The 22,326-nt window shown below is 33.8% G+C and overlaps 1 long non-coding RNA gene across 4 annotated transcripts in view; it reads left to right on the top strand.

The window, feature by feature from the left end:
• LOC106041592 (uncharacterized) overlaps positions 1-22,326 on the top strand; it is a 259,478-nt gene that overhangs the window by 88,219 nt on the left and 148,933 nt on the right. The window lies entirely within an intron of this gene.

Below are 22,326 nucleotides of genomic sequence, written 5' to 3'. Positions count from 1 at the left end.
CAATTTTGCTCTTCAAATGCAGCCCAAATCTTCAAGCTGATAAAAATGAATAAAACAGAGTGGGTCCATTGTGACTCACAGGAATGTTAGCATTACAGTCCTTTAGAGGATGGTTTGATTGCTTGTTCATACGTTTTCAATTATAGAATGGTGGGAAAAGTAACCCTTTTTTGTGTGTGTGTTAATGTTACACACGTATCATCTTTGTTATAAAAAAAATGAGCATAATTTTTCCAACTGAAAGTAACTGGAGTTAATTGTTAATTGCCAATTATTACAGAGTGGTCTTTCCTAAGACTGATTCCGGAATTTTGGATTTTATATGCAGTATCTATTACTTTGAGCATAGAAATCTGTCTTGGTACTTTAGATTTCATGTTATTTATTTTTAAGAGGTTGCGTGTAATATATTCACCAAGATGCAATCCTCTCTAGTGAATTTCTGTAAAATCACAGCTTCGCAAATAGCAATGCTCTTTGTTTGCTCATGCCAATAAATGTAACTATATGTTTTTCGTAGAGGGCAAAAGTCAATATGAATTTTCCAAGTCTTTTCCCCCAGAAACTCTCTTCATGCTGGAGTCTAAAGTCCTGGAGATTTTAAAATGTGATGTATTTATGTGTAATAAACAGGTGTATATTCTGTGCTGTTCCTTATCAGTATCTGTGGATTTTTCCCATGAGGCAGGAAGGATTTAAGCTGATTTTAAAACATCTGATACTATAATACTTGCTTAGCACTTATAAAGGAATAAACAAACAAAAAAAACAAAAAAAATTAATCACCGTTGAGTACATTCTATACTTACCTCTAATATATTTGAAAATAGAAAAAGATAGATCTACAAGCATTTATTTTTATGAGAGAATAAAAACTACTTAAAAGTATTAGCATCTATATAAATCAGAAAGTTTCTTTGGAATAGTGAAATAATGTTAATTTTCAGAAATCACAATAAATGCTGTGGAGATGGGTAACACAGATTTTTTTTTTGTCATTTTATTTATTTATGTATTTATTTATTGACTGACCAGAAGTGTTTGTTGGTCAACAGGCTTCAAATGAACAGTTGCAAGATTACCTGTTCCTTATCAGTGCTGCTATTTTTTCTCACTGTGGGGTGTGTCATCATGTCTCTCTCCTGTCCCTCTGCTCTATAGTGGCCCCCATGTTGATGATCTGAACTGAAGATGATTCTGTGAGGAATTATTTGCCAGAGTTTGTTTATGTAGCCCTTTGAACATATGGAGCTTTATTTGCACAAGGATAACTCTTCTAGCTGGTCTCGGTCCAGCTCTTAGTGGGCAGGTGTCTGCAGTCCATAAATAGCAATGACAGTGCTTAATAAACCATAACAAGAATTTCAGCAAGAAAAATATATTTAATAAAGACAGTGGATCTATTGATCAGGTCTTGGAAACTCAGATGCATAAGATTGTTCTTGGTTTATGGTTTAATTGGACTTTTTTTTATATTATCCCCGTAATTTTTTTTTCCCATGCCACTGCAAGAATTGTTAATTTAATCTTATAAATGGTTGCTGCTTTGCATTTTCAGAACTTGACCATAAGAATGATAATTTTCATGCTGTACAGAACTTTAGGATTTGTCTTTCACATATGCTGTGAAAACACAATCTTTTAAAACTGTCTCTTCTTGAAATAAGATTGATTATAAATACGCTCCTCCCCAACATGCAGCAATATTCAAATGCACATAAACTATTCATATAATCTCTTGTTTACCATCTTTTATATATTGATGAATGGAAAAAAAGTACAGACAGTTTAAAGGGTTGTGTGCAGGTACTTCTTTCCACTTAAATGCGTTCACATGTAAATTAACTGTCCGCACTTGAAATGTTATATGATGATGGTCTCTTCTATCCCTAGATAATTAAGTAACACCCTCTACAATCACAAGCAACTGGTATCTTTAGTCCATTCACATCCAGAAACATCAGTATAGAAAGCAGCTCTAGTTACAGACCAAAATGAGGGATAAAGGGAGAGGTAAAGAATATAGCGATACAGAATAGGAAGGTCTAGGACATTTGGTAGGTGCCTAGCTTGAACTACACCCATTTCATCTGAGAACATGACTCTGGGTTCATATGTTCTGATTTTTGTTTATTTCTTTTAATTCTATGCGTGTTATTCTTCATAACATGATTTGGTATAGCATTCACAAGTATTTTGTATCTGTGTATGTGTGCATTCAGAAATACTTCTCAGTGTTAGTTTGTGACAGGTGTCCTTTACGAGCAAAAAGTTTGCGACTTTTAAAGAACATCTCAAATTTATCTGTGAAAACTTTTTATTTATTACTATTGCTGTCCAGCAATCTAGTCTGAGTTATCCTTTGATTATTGTGCTTAAGAGACTTACCTGTCCTTCCAACTCTTGCTCCACATATTATTTCCACATTTCCTAGAAAGATTTGAGCAATTTAAGACTTCTTGAGCAATTCAGTCTGACAGGCTTATAGAACCTGACTGAACTTAAGCACTGGGTTATTTGGCCATGTCAAGATTTGAAGGTTGCCAAGAATACTTTGAAACAGATATTTAGATGCCAGGAGGTATTTAAGGCACACACATTGTGGTAGCCAGTGTAGGTACATCTAGGCTCAAGTGGCAGCTGAACAAGGGTTTACAACAGTTTGGATTTAAGATTTAGGTTCCTTTTTTTTAATCATCATTTTTTAAGTGCTGAAATCCCATTGTTGCGTTTAACAGAGTACCGAGATAAGGGCTTCTGTAATGCACAGTTCTTTTTTCCACTAACTGCAAAAGAAGTAAAGTAATAATGACTGCATCTCATCTTACTGTTAGGATGATTTGTCCTTGAGCTACAAACATTTGGTGTCTTGCTCTGCCAGGAAAAATTGTTTCATTTTTATGTCCCTTTTGTTATTTTTCACCAAGTTGCATTCAATTTGTGGAAGCAGAATTCTTAATAATACAGAAATCTTTATTCCGTATGTATGTATGACTTAAAATACAGAAAAGTAGGATCTTTTTGTATTGAGTTCTGATGATTACTCTTGATCTTGTACAACTCTTAGAAAACACTAAAATTAATCATGATTACATATTGGTGGCATTGAACTCGATAGAATTACAATGGTAATCCTAAAACATAAACTGCCTGTTAAGAGATACAATATCAAGTACAAACTCTCTGCTGAGGTGACTATATCAGTCTAGCCACAGCAAAACAGAGCTTAGCAATATAAATTATCTCATAATGAGTTTCATATTGTCCTGCCCAATTTAATGTCAGCAGTGCCCGAAGTAAATAATTTAATGTGTGCTTTGAATTAAAGCTTCCCTACAGTGTCCTTCAGTAAGACTGTTAGCATCTAGCATAGAGTAACCTGAATTTCTAAAAAATGCAATTTAAAATAAGCCCATATATATATATATATATATATATTTAACTTCAATTTTGTGCTCCCCCTGTGGAATTCTCATACCTCAAGGAGTCGTGTGGGCCTCAGGTGAAATACAAAAGCATTTTCTCTGGAGTTACCACATAGGTGGCTGTAGAAATCAATTGCAGTTAAAATGCCCTTTCTTCATCTTCTGCTGTATTTCATGTTATTCTTTTTGTTAGTATTTGTTGTTTCACTTGATACATTTTTTATTCTTACTCCTGTGATGCTATTTTTGGGGGAAGAAAAAAATATGAAGAGCTCAGTTCTTGAACTGGAATATTTTTACACCGTTATTTCTGTTTCTATCCCTTTTTTCCTTTTCCATTTTTTTTCTTTTTGCCCCTGATGTTTGCACCAGGTCTCAGTAACACGTGCAATTACTGTAACTGACAGAACAAATGCTGCCTTGATGGCAAGAAGAAAGCATGTCTGCTGTTGCCACCACTGAAAGGTAATTAGATAGGTAAATCACTGGAAATGAAAAGTACAACGCAAAGAATGCTGAAAAATAGGCAGGACATTAACTGCAGTTATATTTGGAACAGTAATTATGTGGAAATGCCAGCTCTTGGCTCAAAGGTACTCCTCGAGTGTGATTGCAGTTTGATTTATAGCAGTGAAAATTAGGAGTAACTGTGATGTTGGAGTTAGTGGCATTACAGTAGTGTACAACAAATGTCACTTGTGTACACACATTGGATTATTGCTATTTTTGCCATTAGTCAAGCAACACCAATGAAAAACAGGATTGCTGTCTGCAGTTGGGGTTTGTGGCATTATAATCAGCAGCTCCAATTGTTGAGTGCCATGGCTGTAGTTTCTACAAACAGGTAACGATGCTGAAGGTTAGAAATTATATGCCTCAAATTTTGTTAATTAATAAGGTATGACCAGAAAAATAAAGATGTAAAATTGAAGGTAATCAGTAATTAAAATATCATTTTGAAAGAAAAGTTCGTTAGATGTGAAGGAAGAAATATTAAGGTGTTAAAATACCTATTTAAAATGGAAGCTATATGGAGCTTATGGGCTTGCAAACTTTAAGGGCTTATAATAAGGGTCAAGCACAGCAAATGCAAAGGGAGGCATGATGTATTTATTATCCATTAATGTGAGGTTTCTTATACCAGGCTGACTAATGTCACCTGCATGAGAAGTATAAGGGATAAAAGTAAAAATGTACACACGGAGCAGTTCTATGGAAAAAAAAATATATATATATATATATTTCATAGGTTGGGAGATATTCCCATTTGTAAATAATTGGTTTTGAATCTGTAAATCCAGCTGCTAAGACCACCTGAAATTGTTTTTTCTCACCCTGGTCTGTGTCAGTATTTCTCAACTTGACAGATGTTTCTGACTTGTACTGGTTATTTTGTATACTGTAAGTCTGTGGTAATATTCAAGAAATTATGATTTAAATTGTGCTAAGTGGTTTTGGACTCTTACTGAATATAGGTGTCTACGCTCCTTTTCAAGTATTGGAGGTAAAATATTTAATTTATGGTTGTGCTGGGCATTTGAGGTTTCTGCTCAGTTATTTTTTCAATTGAAGAAACTTCTGTTGTTTCTTTGAACGTGGGTGGGCAGGGTACATAAAGTAGTACATTTTTAGAAGTACCACCAATGACAAAAAAAATGCATGGGGAAGAAAACACTAAGAAACTATAAGATGTATCCATTTGTAAGGATATACAACTAATTTCTGTGTTTAAGCGCAATTTTGCCTTTGTTGAAGTCAGCAGCAGCATTGGACTAGTAATCAGCTTTTAGTGAATGCCATAAGTGCTATTGAATGAACTGAGATAAAGACTATAGGCCTGACTAGTTGTTTTTTCCATAACTTATGGTCTGAGTCATTTAGATCAATTGACTGATGAGGGCTCTGCTGGATAATGTGCGTTCTCCCAGCCTAATTGAAGCAAGTATGAAGATTTACTGGAGCAAATACGAGAGTAGTTTCATCATCTGTATAGAAGAAGCTGATTAATTTGTGCTCTAGATATTGCCAGACCTGATTTTTTTCTAGGCATATGTTCTCATTGCTATTTCATACAAATAAATTATGATCTTGACCTTTCATACTTGCTGCTTGCATTTGTTGAAGAAACGGAAATGATGGAAGTGCAAACTTCAGAACTGTAATTCACTTATAGAAGTTGCTCAAACTTGCATTATGCTACAACTACATTTAAATTATAACCTGGGATTCCATAAAATGCAGCAAAACCCATTTCTTTAACCACAGTCTACCAGCAGAGTTTCTCTTTAGGCTGAACTAATTCCCAGAAGGCGATTTCTGCCAGCTTCACAGAACTGACCAAGTGCAGGCTGGAGGAGGGCAGAAAAAATTGTTTTCCAAGTTCTTACCTGAGAAGCAATTCTCTGATTTACTACGATGACATCTAAGAGAATGTAATGACATGATCACAATTTTCCGTCTTGCTTATGAGTATATTCAGTGCAAGGATCCTGCATTGTATTTTATGAATAACCACTCTTTGAAAGTGGAGTAAAACTTTTGTGCTTATTCAGTTGTGAACAGCACTGCAAGTGTTCATGACTTAAAAAGCTTATCCTAACTGAATTTATGTTAGTAATTTAAAAATAGAATAACAATCTGCAAGAGTAGGTGGCTCGCCTAGTATTTGTCTTGAGGAATATGCAGAGGGAAAAATAACCTAACAGTATTAAGGTTTCCTTCAACAATTTTTTCCTCCTGCATCTGACTGACTCATTTCAGGAAGATAAATTAACTAATAAATGTCACAAATTGCCATAAATGTATGAACAGTCACAGGACTTGTCAACAGAAACCAGAGAGGGTTTTCCAATTCACTGTTTTCATAAACAATATTCTATGAAATATGCAATATTCAGTATACAATGACAGTATAAATTTAATATTGTTCTTCAGTGCAGGAAGGCTTTGTCTAGAATTTTTCTCTTTAAATACACTCAGTTTATCACAGGTTTCAAAAAGCTAGAGCAATATAAATTTCATCTAAAAACTAGTATTAAAATTCTTATTAATCTACTGCTAGAGGGGATGGAGGCAGGAAAAAGCTTCTACAAAAGTATTGGTTTCTAAAATCACTTGGACTTTTAATGTCACTTTTATAAGATGTAAACATTCCCTTAACTGTCCTCTGTTTCACGTGAAATAATTTGTGGAAATTTTTTCCTTTTCCTGTAACTTTTTTTTTCTGTTAATGCTTTGTACATCTTTTTAAAGGTGGGAATTGCCACTAATTTTAGTAATTACCATTTATTTCAAAATATCACACTCAATTTCATTTGACATTGGGCCTTTATGATATTTTTGTACTTTAAATAATAAGCTATTTGTTTTTTAAATTGTGTAGTATCTTTGGAGGTTTACAGTTGCTTTAATGTAGGATTTGCAAGTCTTCTCTAATAAATTTGTGAATTTACGTGGTAAGTGACTTGAAGAAGACAGCTGGGAATTTCTTATTGATATTTCAAATGGTTTCAACTGATTCCAAAACAAGTTGACTCAATTTATGAGATAGAAATGTATTTGAACTGCAGATCATGTAAACTCTTGCATATGAAAATGAAGCCATAGTCTCCATTTTCTATTCTTCCTTTATCAGGAATTTAAAAAAATCCCACACGTAGTTTAAAATCTTCACCAACTAAAATCTGAGAATTTGTCCTAAGGATCTGCAGGGGCAGCTTCTCTGTCCTGTAGAAAGTAACCATTTTTGCACATTCCTCAAGATAAGACCTCACTTGACAGACTTCATTGTGAATGTGATGCTAATATGCTTCCTACTGTTCCAAATTATATGTTAAGGTCTTTCTTTTTCTTAGGCTTTGATCTTTGCTAAAGGACTAAGTGTTCAGTCCCTCTAAGAGGTAGGTGCACGCACTAAATGCACACACTAAAAAATATTTGTCAGCGTTTTAATCACCTTGGAAAATGATGCTGTACTCTCATCTTAATATCTAAAGTAAGGACATTTAAAATAATTTAAAGTATTAAAATTTATGAAAAATAGGTAGATTCAAACTAACCATTTAATCTGACATTTAATCAATCAACAATAGCTTAACAACACTTTTTAAGATTTGTACCATAATACTATTATAAGGATGATCATAAATTAGTGAAAATCATTTTTGTGATATTTTATAATACTAAATTCATATTCGTGGTTAGTTCATTATTTCAAATCTCTAGAATCACAATGTGTTCAATTATATAACATCAGAAACAAAAACAGTAGAGGACAAAATAAATGAAAAAGCTAAGTAAACATTGATTATGCTGTCTAGTTTTAAGTGTCCACAACAGCTGTACATCTGTGATGCAATAATATTCCATTTTATGCAAAATTTGCATGTTAGCAGCAAATCCAGGTTCTTGTAGTCTAATACTTCTCCAATAATTGTATTGCTCTCTAGTGCTTTAATGCATAGATTTATTTTTTATTCCTTTTAGAAATTACTTTTTAAGTGAACAACATTCAGCATAAGCACATGGGTATTAGATCACTCCTCCACAGCAGATACAGATGTATGTGAAAAGCATTCTCTGCATCGTATTGGATAGACAGTGTTTGGTTCTCTTCACTTTTTTCTGATAACTACCTTGAAGGCAAATATGTTCTGCTAGGGGCAGTCAGGCGACTAGGCTAGTGTACTGACAAGTAATTTTTTTGTAAGCTAATCTTACAAACTAATGTTGTGGTTTCTGAAAGTGATACAAGCCTAGTGAAATAGTGGAAAACTTACTTGTGAATGAACTGGTGCTAGACTTGTCATGAACTGAAGGTCTGGCTTTTCATGCACCTTCAATTTACTAATCTTGCCTGCTGTTAATTTTCATAGTTTGCCAAGGTTCACTTTGCTCCAGGTTTGTACTTCAATCTGCTCCCCAGAGTGGAATATTTGCTCTGGAAATTCCAGAGGTAGAATGATGGCCTGTTTTCTATCTGGCCTTTCTGATACAGTCTCTTATATTTTGTCTGTGAAGTATTTCAAAAACACATACGCTACTACTTGAAACCTTTTTTTCCATCTTCTTTCCCTGAGTCAAATCATTGGTGTTAAAAAAGGGCATAGAGGAGGCTGAGTAAAAAGTGTTAAACTGAAATCTCACACCTAAAAACCTGAGAACATCATAACAAGACAACATTCTGGAAAACTTAACATCTGCCAGCTTCGTATGTGTAATATCTGTAATTGTTGCCTTTCATCTCTGCCAGTGTACTATCAACCTATGTTATCATATAACTGATAACCTATTGATATTCTATTTAATTTGTTAGCAAATTTGTTCTGTTATACTTTTGCAACATCATTTACTCACTACTTTATTTGTGTGAAATTTATCATGGTTGATATTCTCATTGCACCAGGCTTGCACATATTTCCCCATTCTTCTGAGTGCAGTTACTACTGGAAAAGGGCTTGATATTCTGCAGGTCATGTCATGTCCATCAGCTGTGTGTAGGTTTCTTTGTCACCATAAAGCAACACTTAATGTTCAGGTTTGGGCAGCAGAATTAACCCTTTCAATATCAGATTTTATTTGACCAGGACAAAATGACCACATAAGATATCTTCTGACTCTTTCCTAAGTGACTTAGAAGATGCGTGTACTGTCAGTTTGACTATGTTAGTAGCAAGAAAACAACATGACATAGCAGAATCCATTGGGATGACACCAGCTTGGGCACGAAAGCACTATGTACATATACTATATACAACATACTGTATCCAAATTAATAACAAGTGACTCACCCATGAAATATGTTTTCATTTATTTGGCTAACTCTTTTATTCTTCCAGAACTGATGCACAAATTAACAGAATTGGCTATGGTGCTGCTTTAAGACAGAGTGACTTTGGGCCCTACACCCCACCAATATTTCAAAATATCATATCTTGAACTAAGTTTGTATTACAGAGTCTTGAAATCTCAATGCCTTGCTCTGATGAAACTAGGTGCATACATTGTCAACTAAAGAGGAATTTTCAAGGAATTATTAATGCCTTGGTTTCTGAAAGATAAGAGAAAATCTGTTGGTTTTCTATTACCGTTTTTCTGAAACCAAATCAAAACAAACCAAACATTAACAACAGAAGTTTCTTTTTAAGATTAAATTCCTTGCTAGCATTTTAATTCAGTTGCTTTTTTTTTTTTTTTTCCTTTTTGGAATTAGTGTGAAGGCATTCTTTTTTGAAATATTTTAGCAAAGTTATATCAAGCTTGTGTGTTTATTAATTTTAATGTTTAAGAGATTTTTTGGGGGTAGAGCAAAGTCATATTTTACTGTCCCTTTTGTGATAGGTTTCCATTTGTTTAAGCCTAAATACATTTTCTTTTAACAAAAACAATCAATTTTGTACACTACATCTAATGCCCAATCTAAGGTTATCTTGTCCTTGGTAAAGATAGTATAGATCTTACAGTGGTCCGTTTTTGTAGGGTATTCCAATGTCATGTAATTTAAGATTCTTTGGATTAATCTATTGATTTGTGAGGATAAAGGATAAACTTTTTTTTTATGGTCTTTTTCCATGAGCTTGCTTTCTCTTCACTAGTAGAAAAAGAAATAAAGTTTCCAGTGTAATTTTTTCAGTAACTAACTTTTTTTTTTTTTTTTTCAGCAACAGTAGTACATTCAGGAAAAAAAAATCTTTAGGTAAAAATGAATTAGTAAATCCTTCAATAGACAGCTAATTAATTCATTAGAAGTGTTTTCCATAAATACTGAGTCACTCGGGGAAAAAAAAAAATATATATATATATATATATATATTTTGCTATATTAAATGATCAGTTGCCCCAAAAAATAGATTTTTTTTTTGAGCTTTCCTTTCTCAGAAAGAATAAAGTGTTAAATGATTAGGATGCTTTTAACATGTTAATGGAAAACCTCTGATGGAAGGAAACATTACCTTATTTTTATTCAAAGATTTTTTGTAGCTTTTACCAACTGAAACTGTCGTTACACTATTTCAGTACCCAAAATAGAAATGTCAGCACTGTTCATTTACTACAAATATAATGTTCATTTTTCATAATCAAAATTTTAAAATGCTTTCTCAAATATTTTCATTCTTTAATTTAAAATCTCTACCCTCTAGTCCATTATCTGTGTAATGCTCTCATTGAAAAATGTATTTTTCATCAGGAGTATTTTCATACAAAATATTCTGGTCAGCACTTTGGCAGATTTCTTTCTCTGAAAATGTATGCGAAAAATATACTGTGATGAGTCATATCCTGCAACTGTGCAAGACATGGATTTAGCTGGTCTGCAATTATCCGTAAGTGGAGTTACCCTATGTCCAAAAAAAAAAAAAGTTTGCTAGCTGTTGTTAGCATCTGCATTACTGCCATTACTTCTAGGTCATGCTGTTTGTTTATAAACAGGAAGTAAGGTAGTTTGTTACTTGTAAAGTAAAGAAGCTCCTACATTCCTTTATTGAAAGAATCATGTGCAGGTAAATATGATGATAGTCATCTGGATTTACTGTAGGGCTATGTTGACTAGGAGGGGACTAGTAAAGGAGGTCATAGGTTTAGAAGCAAGGAGGTATAGACTGGCATGTCAATACAGGAGCTTTATTTAAGTATAATATAAGCTTGTCCACAGAAATAGGTGAAGTCATAGTATGTTTGTTCATGGGCAACCAAGTAGAAGGTAACTACAGTGAAAATGACTTTTCATTTGGATGCTGGTGTTTAGCTGAAGTCTCCCTAAAGATCCTTGAATCTGCTGAAGAAGTAAAGCAGACATCACAGTCCCCTTAAAGCTCTCTATCTTCATGCCTCCGTTGATTTCCCTGAAGTTATCTGAGCAAGTACTTCAAAAATTGTAGGAAATTCTTATTTCAAAATCTGGGTTCAGATTGCTACAGGGTGTGATATACTCATTATACTCTAGATTTGTAGAATCTAAGCTCTTAGAAATATCTTTGTAGATCTCTGATGATAGTCCTACGATTTAAATACAATTTTCACAGTCTCTGGAAATTGTTATAGAGTAGATAAATTGCATTAATTGAAAAACTACACAAATTTTTGAGGTAGGCAATATTGAGTTGTTAATTGCTTGATCTGAAAATTAGTTCCAGGTCATGTTCCCTGTATGAAAAATTATAATCCAGAATACATTGTATCTGGAATGCGATTTTAACCACACGTAACCATGGCATAAGTGAATAGAGAAAACAGGAAGGAATTAAAAACACAATAAAAAAGGGTGTTGATTTTATTTTAGTAGAGCAGAAACAAAGAGAGCAGAAACATAGAATAGTCTAAAGGAAATAGTAGCAGGTGTAGGAATCGGGAGCAGTCATTTGTCAGTATAAGAAAACCGTAATGGTAGCATCAGAAAGAAAATTATGCTAATAAAAAATGCCATGCCTCATGGTACCATTATTACTTGCCTGTGTTACATGAATGATAATGAGAATTACATCACTAGTTGAGTTTCTAAACTACTTCGCAACCTGATTGTGTATACATTGCATTCTGTTTCACAGTTGTTGGATTTTCAGCGCTTTTTAGAGAGTTTAGATTGTAACACTGTACACTCTTTGCTTTAATTATACATGCAGATGTTGTTTCATACTTCTATAAAACTCCTGGACCTCTTTCCTGATATTTGTCCCCATTTGTTCAGCTACAGCAGGTAGGAAATTCTGGTACGGAGAGGCCAGATGACACTTCCACTTATGTGGAAAAGTGCCTTTCGTGATCATACTGTTTCTGTTGTTTGGTTTTCATCATATGCATGCCTTGCAGTGCATCTACACAAAACATTCTCATTTTGCAGCTGATTCCTAAACCACCCTCTTTACTACACGTTAGATCAATAGCTCCTCTTTGAAATAGTTTCATTGATTCTGGAATAGAATCGAGGAATAGAGCACAGGTATCATTAAAGTCAAAGTATTTCCCAATTTACTGTATTAAATGAATTTTTGTCCCCTGATCTTTAGGCTAATAGCTAAGCCATACATGTAATTTAAACTCTTTCTAAATACACTGTAAATGCATTTCTCACAGTGAAGTGGTGAGTCTTTGAGTGTACATTTGCATTATAAAATGAATTTGGGAACATGACTGAGTACATTCATAGTCTGAGTTCACTTCTTGATCACTTGAGCTTCGATATGAATTCCAGCTCTTACTAACTTTCCTTAGAAAGGGGATAGTCAAACAAATCCAGACAAATGATTAGTACCTTTTGCAGAAATTGTGCAAAAATTGATATATTTTACCATATTATTTCCAATTTACACTTTTTTGCTTCTCAATCTTTGTTGCTGAAGACAGTACGAATACAGTACAATACAAATTCCTTATGTGAAACACTGCTGCTTAAATATTGAATAACCCTAATAAGGACCTTTTTGTAGTGCTTTCAGCTGTACTTTGAGCAAAGGTGTTAAAAAAGAAAATCATTTTTTATTTCAATATTTCAATTTTCAGTTATCACTGTCTGAAGGAAACTGCCAAAGAGAAGACCAAAGACCTTTGATTATCTAGACCTAGAAAGTTGCCTCTATAAAATAGAAAGGACCAGAGAATCAGTCTAAGATGGATAAAATAAATAGCCAAACATAATATTAGTATCTTCTTATATTGCAGTGTTTGGATGTCTTTAATGAAAGAGAGGACAGACTGCAACAACTGGGAGAAAAAAAAAAAAAGTCTATATTCAGAAAGACAGAGGAATAGGGAAAACAAGGTTAAAGTCTATTGTTTGACTGGAGAAACACAGTCCAGATTCCAGTCTTCCTGTATTGCCACCACAACAAATGTGCAATACTTGAATCCTAGCACAAAAATGAATTAGGATGGTTTCAAGATTTCTGAAATCTGAAAGAGAATCTCAGATGTTGCAGCGTCGATACTTATGGTTTATACCAATTCAGATCTGAAAACCTAATGGCTAGAGAAATGCAGGGAGATGTATATAACAGCACAGTACTTGAGTACTTTTAGGAGTAGCTCAGCTCTTTGGTAACTTTTTGAAAAAACAAAGAAACTTAAAACTTTTGAATAGCACAACTTATTAATGACCTATCATCTCTCAGTAATTTTTGTACCATGCAAGGAAGATCAAAGTTAGGTTCTTTTCCTTTACGTCATCTATAAATTAAATGATCTGTAAATTAAGAGGCATGGAAAGCTCTCTTGGTTAGCACAATCTGTTCTTCTCACATCCTGACAAAACATATATTTTAATTAAAAACCTTTCACAGTGCATCTAATCAGTGGGATAGTTCCAGTTGAATAGTTCACCTTAAACGTGTTTAGCATGTGCAAAACCCATCTCAAAACACGAAGTATTTACTAAACCAAAAGTAGTGAAAGGATTAACATAGCTGGGAGATGACACACAAGAATAAAGAAGTGACAAGGTAGATTCTCTCCCTGTATAAATTGGCACAAGTCCATTTAAAGTTAGTAAGGTTTGATTGTAGGTCTTATTATCTAAGCTTGTGGAAAGACATGAATTTGAACCATAGTGATATGGTGATATTTGCAAGAAAATACCCGTCTCTGATGGATGGAGATGCACAGTTGTAATGAAGAAAGCATCTTAATTTGAATCTACTTTTGCTTATGTTTTTTCAAAGAATAATATATTCTTGCTAAAATATGCTGCAGATTGTGTGATAACTTCCTTGTAAGGTGTCTATCTTGTTGCACAGAGAGAGACATTTTGAGTAATTAGAGTAAATTTGGAACTTCATCTGAAGTGAAGGCTCATCTATGCAGAAACTACAGAATCAACTGTGTATTTAGTATTCATTGGATGCCCCCCTCTACTCCCTAGCAAATATTTTTTCTTTATCAGTAGTCCATTTCTGTGCTGCAGCTGTGTACCTGAGTGAAACTGGTCAGTGCACTGTTAATTCATAGCCTGGCTTGTATGCGATCTTGCTATGGACAAGTCCTGACCTTTTTTTTTTTTACTCTCTTCAGTTTATGGGGTTTATGAAGAGAAGTCAAACTGCTGAACTTCACTGCAAGCCATTTGCAATAAGCAGTATTCCTTACTAACCTGATTTGTTAATATTTGTTGCTTGTCTATGTACAGTTATATTGCTTAAAACACAAACTCAAAGGATCTTTTCTGAGTCACCCTCATGTTAACTGAAACCCAAAACTGTATTCAGAAAAAGTTCCAGTTTCACTAATTCAGCTATCACTACTGCAATTTTGAAGGAGAATTTTGGAAACTTACAATGTTCAATTTAATTTATGAAGAGCAAGTTTTTGTCATTATGGTTTTATAAATACACAATATGCTGTTAATTTGCTTTATGTGACTCTTAGGCATTTCGTAATCCTTGGTGTAACACAATATATTTTCCTTTATTACTATATGTTGCTTAGTAATGCACAAATCTCACTTAAAATGCAGCTGCTTGCATTTTTAATGGCTATTTTTCTTTACTTAAAGTACAGCATCGGTAACATGCCTATCTCTCTGTGCCCGGAATGAGGATGATAGTTTCATATTGTACTTGTCAAAGTGGTCATCGTTAAAACACAGATAGCTCTCTTGATATGTCTCTCCAGACCACTGGAATTAATAAATCAAGAGTTCATACACATGAGGGGGAAGAGAAGCTTTATATAATCTAGGAAGCTGGGGAGAAAAGAAAAAGAAGGAAAACAAAAACAAAAACAAAAAAAAGAGAAGTATAGAAGCAGAAGAAGGGTGCAGTATACATTAGTCTTTAATGGTATGCACCTGGATTCACATACACATGAGCTACTTATAGGAATGACAGGTGGCTTTGTTTTTCCTGTACAAATTAATCTTTTTTCGTCCCCAGGGACTTGTGTGCAGACTGATCTTTTCTCCTCTGAATGTCTTATCTTATTTTAATTAGCACCTGAATTGATATCCTATAAGAGAAATACAGTGCTGTGCTGAAGCACATTCATAGTTTCTTTGCTATCTTGCTCCAAAAGATGGATAGCCAACTGTTAAAGCATGAGTACCAGAAACTCAGCTTTTGGTGATGGGGCTGCAGAACAACTTAAATTTTAAAAATGATGTTCCTCTGTGTTCACCAAGTGTTAAATCACATTTGATATGTCAAAAAGAGGTATTGAAAAATAACTGCCCAGCTGCTTCTGCATATGTTTGTAGATTCTGATTAAGGTAACTTTATTTTCAGATTGGTGCTAGAACTCTAAGGTAGATATTTTGTGTGTAAAATGGGGCTTGATTCTGCTAGGAGACTTCTGACACAAATGCACAAGTGACTTCTGTCACCTATGCCATGGTTTGTTTCATTTACTGCAAAGGAAACTGAATTGTTGCCACTGTTGGTATTTCCACTGTAGCTTTGGGTGTTCAGTGTCATACTGCTTTAAAGCTCCCAGCTTTTTAAGCAAAGTTCATAGGACAAAGGGAAAGATAATGTAATAAATGATGGTAGCATATGGGAGCAAGGTTGCTGAGTAAGATTTTGGATTAGGAAAAAGTGTAAAGAAAAGGTCTTGAGTCCCTTTGCTTTAGTCTAGAATAGGGATGACAACTTTTGGCTAGGGAGGGTCACTCCTGCATAACAGTAATCATTCCCAATGCAGACTGATCTGTACCTGCATACCTGTAGCTATACAAACTGTTCAGATTTGAGTAATTTATAAGAAAAAATATTTGCAAGTTTAAGAGAGTTTGAGAAAGAATGGTTATAGACCATGACATTAGGAATTAGTACAATAAAATCACAAGCTGCCTGGCTAGTCAGAAGCCATTTTTGACTTTGACAGAAACGGAAATGTTTTCTTGGTATATTTGATCAGTTGGCACAAGTAAAGTAAAGAGCGTCTTTTGGTGCCTTAATCACTAGTACGGTAAGAGTAGGAACATTAGATAAAAGGGATCAAATCTGTGCAGAAATACTAGGCTGAAAAGAATCTGAAAGCGTGATATACTTTGTTATGTAATAAGATCTATGTAGTTCAGGAGCAGTAGCTTTATATTCGTGTAATGTTTTCTTTAGTCATAGTAGTATTGCAGTCACACTTCAGTCTTTTTCTTATTTACCCCAGATTGTTGTGCACAGATTTGATATTTTTTATTGTTACCAAAGCACAGTTTTTTTTCCACACCTTTCCTAATCTGAACTTGGGTTGGAGGGATATAGATCTTGTCCTGTACGTGGAAACAGTGGGATTAATATTTAGGTATTTTATTCATTTTCCACTTTGCTTTTATATACATATATATTTTGTATTGCATTGACTAACTTTCTGTTTGGAGTAAAATATTCTTTGAAATATTCTTTGAAACCGATTATATGGCACTGATTTGAATGTATTCAGGTGCCATATTTAATTTCTTCCACATTAAAATTATATGTGATAATTGATAATTAAAATAACCTGTAGAGAAGACTTGAAGGTTAAAAAAACATATTGCCTACAAAAAGATTTTTGTGCTCCACTTTGAAATTATGTACTAGTGTAAGGAAACAACAACAACAACAACAACAACAAATCCACCTTCCTCCTTTAAATTTCAGAGTAGTAAATATGCAAAATGCATTTAGAAGATCACGTTTAGAGAAATTCACTTTGTAGTTCAGTGCAAGCTGCAGACCAGATTGGTAGAACTACAGCAAATTAATTGCTTTGAAAACAAAATTATATGCTCGTTCTCAAAACCTTTACCTTTACCCAATCTCAATTTGTACAAATCATGTTAAATTTTAAAAGATGCTATAGTAATTGTGAGCAATATTTTAATTTTTAACTATTTTTTTCCTCAGAAAACAACCCTCTGGAGTTAAGCAACTGTCCAACATTTTGTAATGAAAATTGTTTCTTAACTGATTTTCCTCTTTCTCTATTGTCATAGTATGTGGAAACTAGCATTAAGAGTTTGAAGGACAAATTCTATTCTGTCCTACACAATCTTCTTTATTTGTTTGACTTCTGTGAAAAGAAAGTCATTACGCTCTTTATGCAGATGTTTGTGCTATCTAAGATTTCTTTCAAAATTATGAAGGTTAGTCTTATTGTTAATGACATGTAATGAAAATATTCACAGTATTGCAAATGGTGGACTTTCACCTTATGGTGAATGACAAAAAATTGTCAAACAGTTTAACTATGGGAACAAAATTCTTCTTCCAAAACCAGAAAATCCCTAACATATTCTTCTTTGATTAAAGGCTTGAAAGGAACCAAGTCTTAAAAGAAAGGTGCTTCTTATTTTCTATTCAGATCTTTTGTTTTCCTTTTGAGAATTAAATATGTCTGTCTTTTTATTTTCTTTTATCTTACATAGTATTCAAATGTACTTACTTGCAAAAGAAGTATATGCCATTATGTAATACAATACACCTTATATTACAGTCATATACTTTGTTTTATCTCTTACTAATATATTCTAAACAATGCTGGGTAATCTGAAGGATAGAACACTAACGTTAATGGAGAGCTGTATTCTCAAACTAAATAGTAGATATCTTGTCTGGGCTTTTGGCTTGTCTGAGCCAAGTGTTTGGATTACAGATACAGTTGATGTAAATCAAAATCTTGTCAGTAGAACTAAATAAATTTACAACAGCTCAGACGTTGCTCTTCTGCCATGCACTACAACATATACAATTTCTCTGTTTGTTTAATGTGTTAATACCTAGCATGCCGGTATTTTTAATCTTCAGTTGTGAAGGGAAGACTCCTGATTTTATATTCCATTACTTTTATTTTCATTTGTCCAAATATAGGATACCTGTCACTGAAACTACCTCAACAAAGTGAAATTTTATCTTAGTAGCTTTCTACTTATCCAGCATGTCTTTGGTATTTGACTGGTAGTTTCTTCAAAGTTATGTAAGGTGTTCCTTTCTTCCTGTCCTAAACAATCATGTAACAATGCTGTCATAAGGAATTGTTCCGCTGAAGCTCTAAGTTTCCTTTTATATTTCTGAAGTCCATTGGAACTTTGCTGCTTGGAAAAAGTGTTACATAGAGTAGCCTATTCTGGTAGGTGGGATGAAGAGGGACAGCTTCTGGAAGGAAAACTTTATCCTTGAACTCTTGAAAGATCTGTGTAGAAGGCTGATATGAGTAGATTCCATAGTCCAACTTCTTGACTCTGACATGCTTTTCAAATTTCAAATACAGGAGGTTCAAAAAGTGATATCTTTTGCAGTTCTCCATAGCTCAGAAAGCCTGTGGGCTGAACACGGTGTTCTGCTTTGACATTTGCAGGTGGATCAGATGATCCAGTCTGAAGTGCAAAGTTCAAAATCCCCAGTATGCCTCCAGTCCTTGCTGTCTTGCACTACAGAATCTCCAGTTTCTTTATTAGTAGAACCCAGTGTCTATGGGAAGAAATGGACATGGGGAAACCCTAATAAAAAGGATTGTTTTAATTTTGGAATACATAAAAGAACATCTTCCTTATTACTTTACTTATAGGAAGCCAGAACAGCAGGTGACTGAACTGTTGAAAATTGCTTCTGATGAATTCTGGAAAAGGATAAAAAAGTAGCAATAGCACTTTCACTTTGCTGCTTCCCCTTCCATTACAGTCTCTCTTATCCAATAGTTCTATATTTTCCCCAAAGTGTTCAAAGCAAAAATTAAATATTTTATGCAGGGAAAAGCTATTTGTTTGGCTTTTTTATTATTATATTTTTTATTTTTAACAAGATTCAATATTTCTTAAAAATTATTAACTTAATTCAGGGAAACTTTTCAAGGTAGCCATGGAGAAAGACTTCAAAAGAGGTTGAAACTATTCAGATCATATCAGAGAAGATGGGCAAATGGCTGTTAGTGTTTCTACCTCTTATCCCAAGAGTAACCATGATTATTTTTCATCAGGTGAGCCAAAATATAGTTGTTTCCTACCAAAAAAAAAAATTTTACTTTATTACCTTTACAGTGTTGTGATCTAGATTCAATTTTACAATAAAAAAATAATTTTGAGTGCAGCTCAGGTCTGTTTTTCTGAACTCCAAAATATTAAAAAATTGTCATATATTCTATATTACTTTAGCTCTCAACGCTTTAGATACAAGGAAGAGATATAATCACGTCATTCAGATCTAAATAGATTTCAAAACATTTCCTATTTTTCAAAAGATCTGAAGTCTTTGGCAAGGAAGATTCTCTGTTTAATCCAAAGTTGGCTGAAAGATAATGTGTAGCTTCTCATTGTTGAGATGGGAGAGAGAGGTGGGGAGGGAGGGAGAGAGACAGAATGTATTAATCAGCACTTTTTTCTAATATGAGGGGAAACATTTGTTTTCAGGTAATGATTAATTTCATACCCATTGCCATGAAAGCTCACAGCAATTGCTTCCAGCCTTTTGAAACTGTTTCTAATAGCAACATTAGAATATTTATACTCTTTCAAAAATGGAAGAATGAAATGTTGACGGTTTTCAATGTAAATTAGATTTCCTTGGTAAATGAGATGATGCCAGAACTCTTGATAGGAGAAATCAGTGACCATCCCAAAAGAGGAAACTCCCTTCCTCCTCCTCTTTACATTTCTTTTTCAGCCGTGAAAATATAAACTCCTGTAGTTTTTTTCAAGAGAAAAGGAACAAGGATTTCCTCACCATTTCTATAGTATAACATGCTACAATTATAATATAGTATAATATACTATACTATAAAGAGCTAATTTTTTTTCCTCCCACACTTATTTGCATTTGGAGATCTTCAAAGGATGTCAGCCTTCTAGCAAATCTTGGCTTGAATAAGTATATTCTATTTCCTGTGCCTGGAATTCAAAGATTTGATGATTATTGTGAAGCACATAAAACCAAAAAGTGTTGTGAAATCTTACTGCAGCTACAGTAATTATTTTTCATTTCCTCAAGTAGCATGTACTCTTCCTGTGTAGCAGGATGCTGCATCACGAATTGTACTTGATGCACCAGAGGAGGATCATATCATGATCTATTTACTTGGTTTTTCTTTATACCTCAATGAATTACAAACCTTTTCACTTCATTGCACAGCCTTACTTCTAGCAATATTTACAGTATATTATAATGCTTCACAATATTTACAGCAGATGTTCTTTTATTTAACAACTGAAAGCAGACACAAGGCCTCTACAGGAAGAAAAAAAAAAAAAAAAGAATAGGCTTTCTTTACACATCCTTGTGACACATCTTTGTGAATGGATAGAAGCTGAGAAGAGTTTCTGAATTTTTTGTTGTTATGAAGTAATGATATGAAAAAAATGATATTTCCCTGCTTATCATTAAAAATAAAAAATAATAATTAAAAAAAATCCAAGTCTTTAGGGTACCAGAAAATGAAGAGATGGTATTAGTATTTGGTTAACATTGCAAAAGCGTAATTATTTCAATGCAAAAGGTAATTCTTCCCCATTATTACTTAGCCTTCCACTAAGGACCTCTGTTATTAGCTGAACCCGCTGTGTCTGGTTAAGGAAATAGTTGCCTCCTGAACCTCAGTGCCTGAGTGAGCTTGAGGAGGGGAAATAAGAGTAGCTTTGGCTTTTACTCCAGAGGAAAGGAGGAAAGTACTCTTTCCTTTAGCTCACAAATCAGACAGCTCCTCTTGTGTTTATCAGACACTGACTGCTTCTATTACAGACTCTTTTAAGCTTTACACTAGTTGAAAAAGCATAATGGTAAGATGGGATACTTCATAAAGCCCACTTAAGACCCTATCACTGGTTTTCATATCCTCCCATTCAATCAGACTACTCTTTATTATTCTACTATATTCTTCAAGGGCCTCAGTTGGGCATGTGTTTTATTTAGTTGAAGTACAAGTTCTATAAATCCAGGTAAAATAAGAATTATTTTTTTAAATCAATTTGTTTTACAGAATTATTTAGGTAGCATCTGGCTAGCTTTATATACTGTTCTTTTTCCCATGAAAAAAATGTCAAAAATCACATAGCTGCTGTTTCTAATTCAGAGTTGTGTCAGCTTTTATCTGTGAAATATAGTTTCTGCTTTTAACTTACCTCTTCTTACTTGTAAGAATATAGTGAACCGAGCTCTTTTCCAGTTTCAGCTCAGTTGCCAAATTTATTACAATGCATCTAAGTACTCAGCTTTTATGTTAGTCGTGATGTTTATGAAGTGATGAGTATTTACCATATGTAGCCATTATGCGAGATAAATGCTATATGCAATGATGATTTGATTATTTTAAATCTGTATGTTTTGGGGTATCCTTGACATTCACTTGCAGGCACTGGATCTCCTCCTTTAGATTTCAGTCTGTACTAATCAACAGACCTGCTACAGTATGACTGAGTGCTAGAATATCTGAAATTTTCAAAGCATGATATCATACTAAATATCAAGGTATATAAAATTCATTAACTTCTAAAGAAAAAAAGATACGTGATTTCTGTGGCTAAATGGAATAGCATCATTTCCTGTAGACTGAGGATTTTTTATGTTTTTTTTTATTATTTTTAAGAGTTCTAAAGTATTTCTGGTATACATGAGATTTCTGGCTTTAAATCTCTGTATTCCACTTTCGGTAATCCTAGATACTTAAACATCTACCCTCCAAGGAAATGCATTTGAAATGTACTCAGTATTGTATCTCAGTACAACAGTCTTTGGAATTTAAAATAAAAATTCACTGTAGTATAACCCAGTATTTTGGGGGAAATGTGTATGCAAATAGCTTTTTGTAATTGTTCATGAAGCTTTTAGACAGATATCCCCTCAGGTACCTGTGGATTTCATTGCAGTGTGTGATGATATTGTTTATTGAGGTTACATATTAGTATTCTTTACACTTCACTACTTCTTTAGACATCTGGGACTTTGTATAATTGGTTCTGTAAACTTATTTCACTTGCCTGCATTCTAGAAATGATTCTCTATAATGTATTGTCACA

The sequence above is a fragment of the Anser cygnoides genome, chromosome 8, assembly GCF_040182565.1.
Source record: "Anser cygnoides isolate HZ-2024a breed goose chromosome 8, Taihu_goose_T2T_genome, whole genome shotgun sequence".
NCBI classification, from domain to species: Eukaryota; Metazoa; Chordata; class Aves; order Anseriformes; family Anatidae; genus Anser; species Anser cygnoides.
Note: the sequence above shows the minus strand (reverse complement) of the source record. Positions and strands in the feature narration are given on the sequence as shown.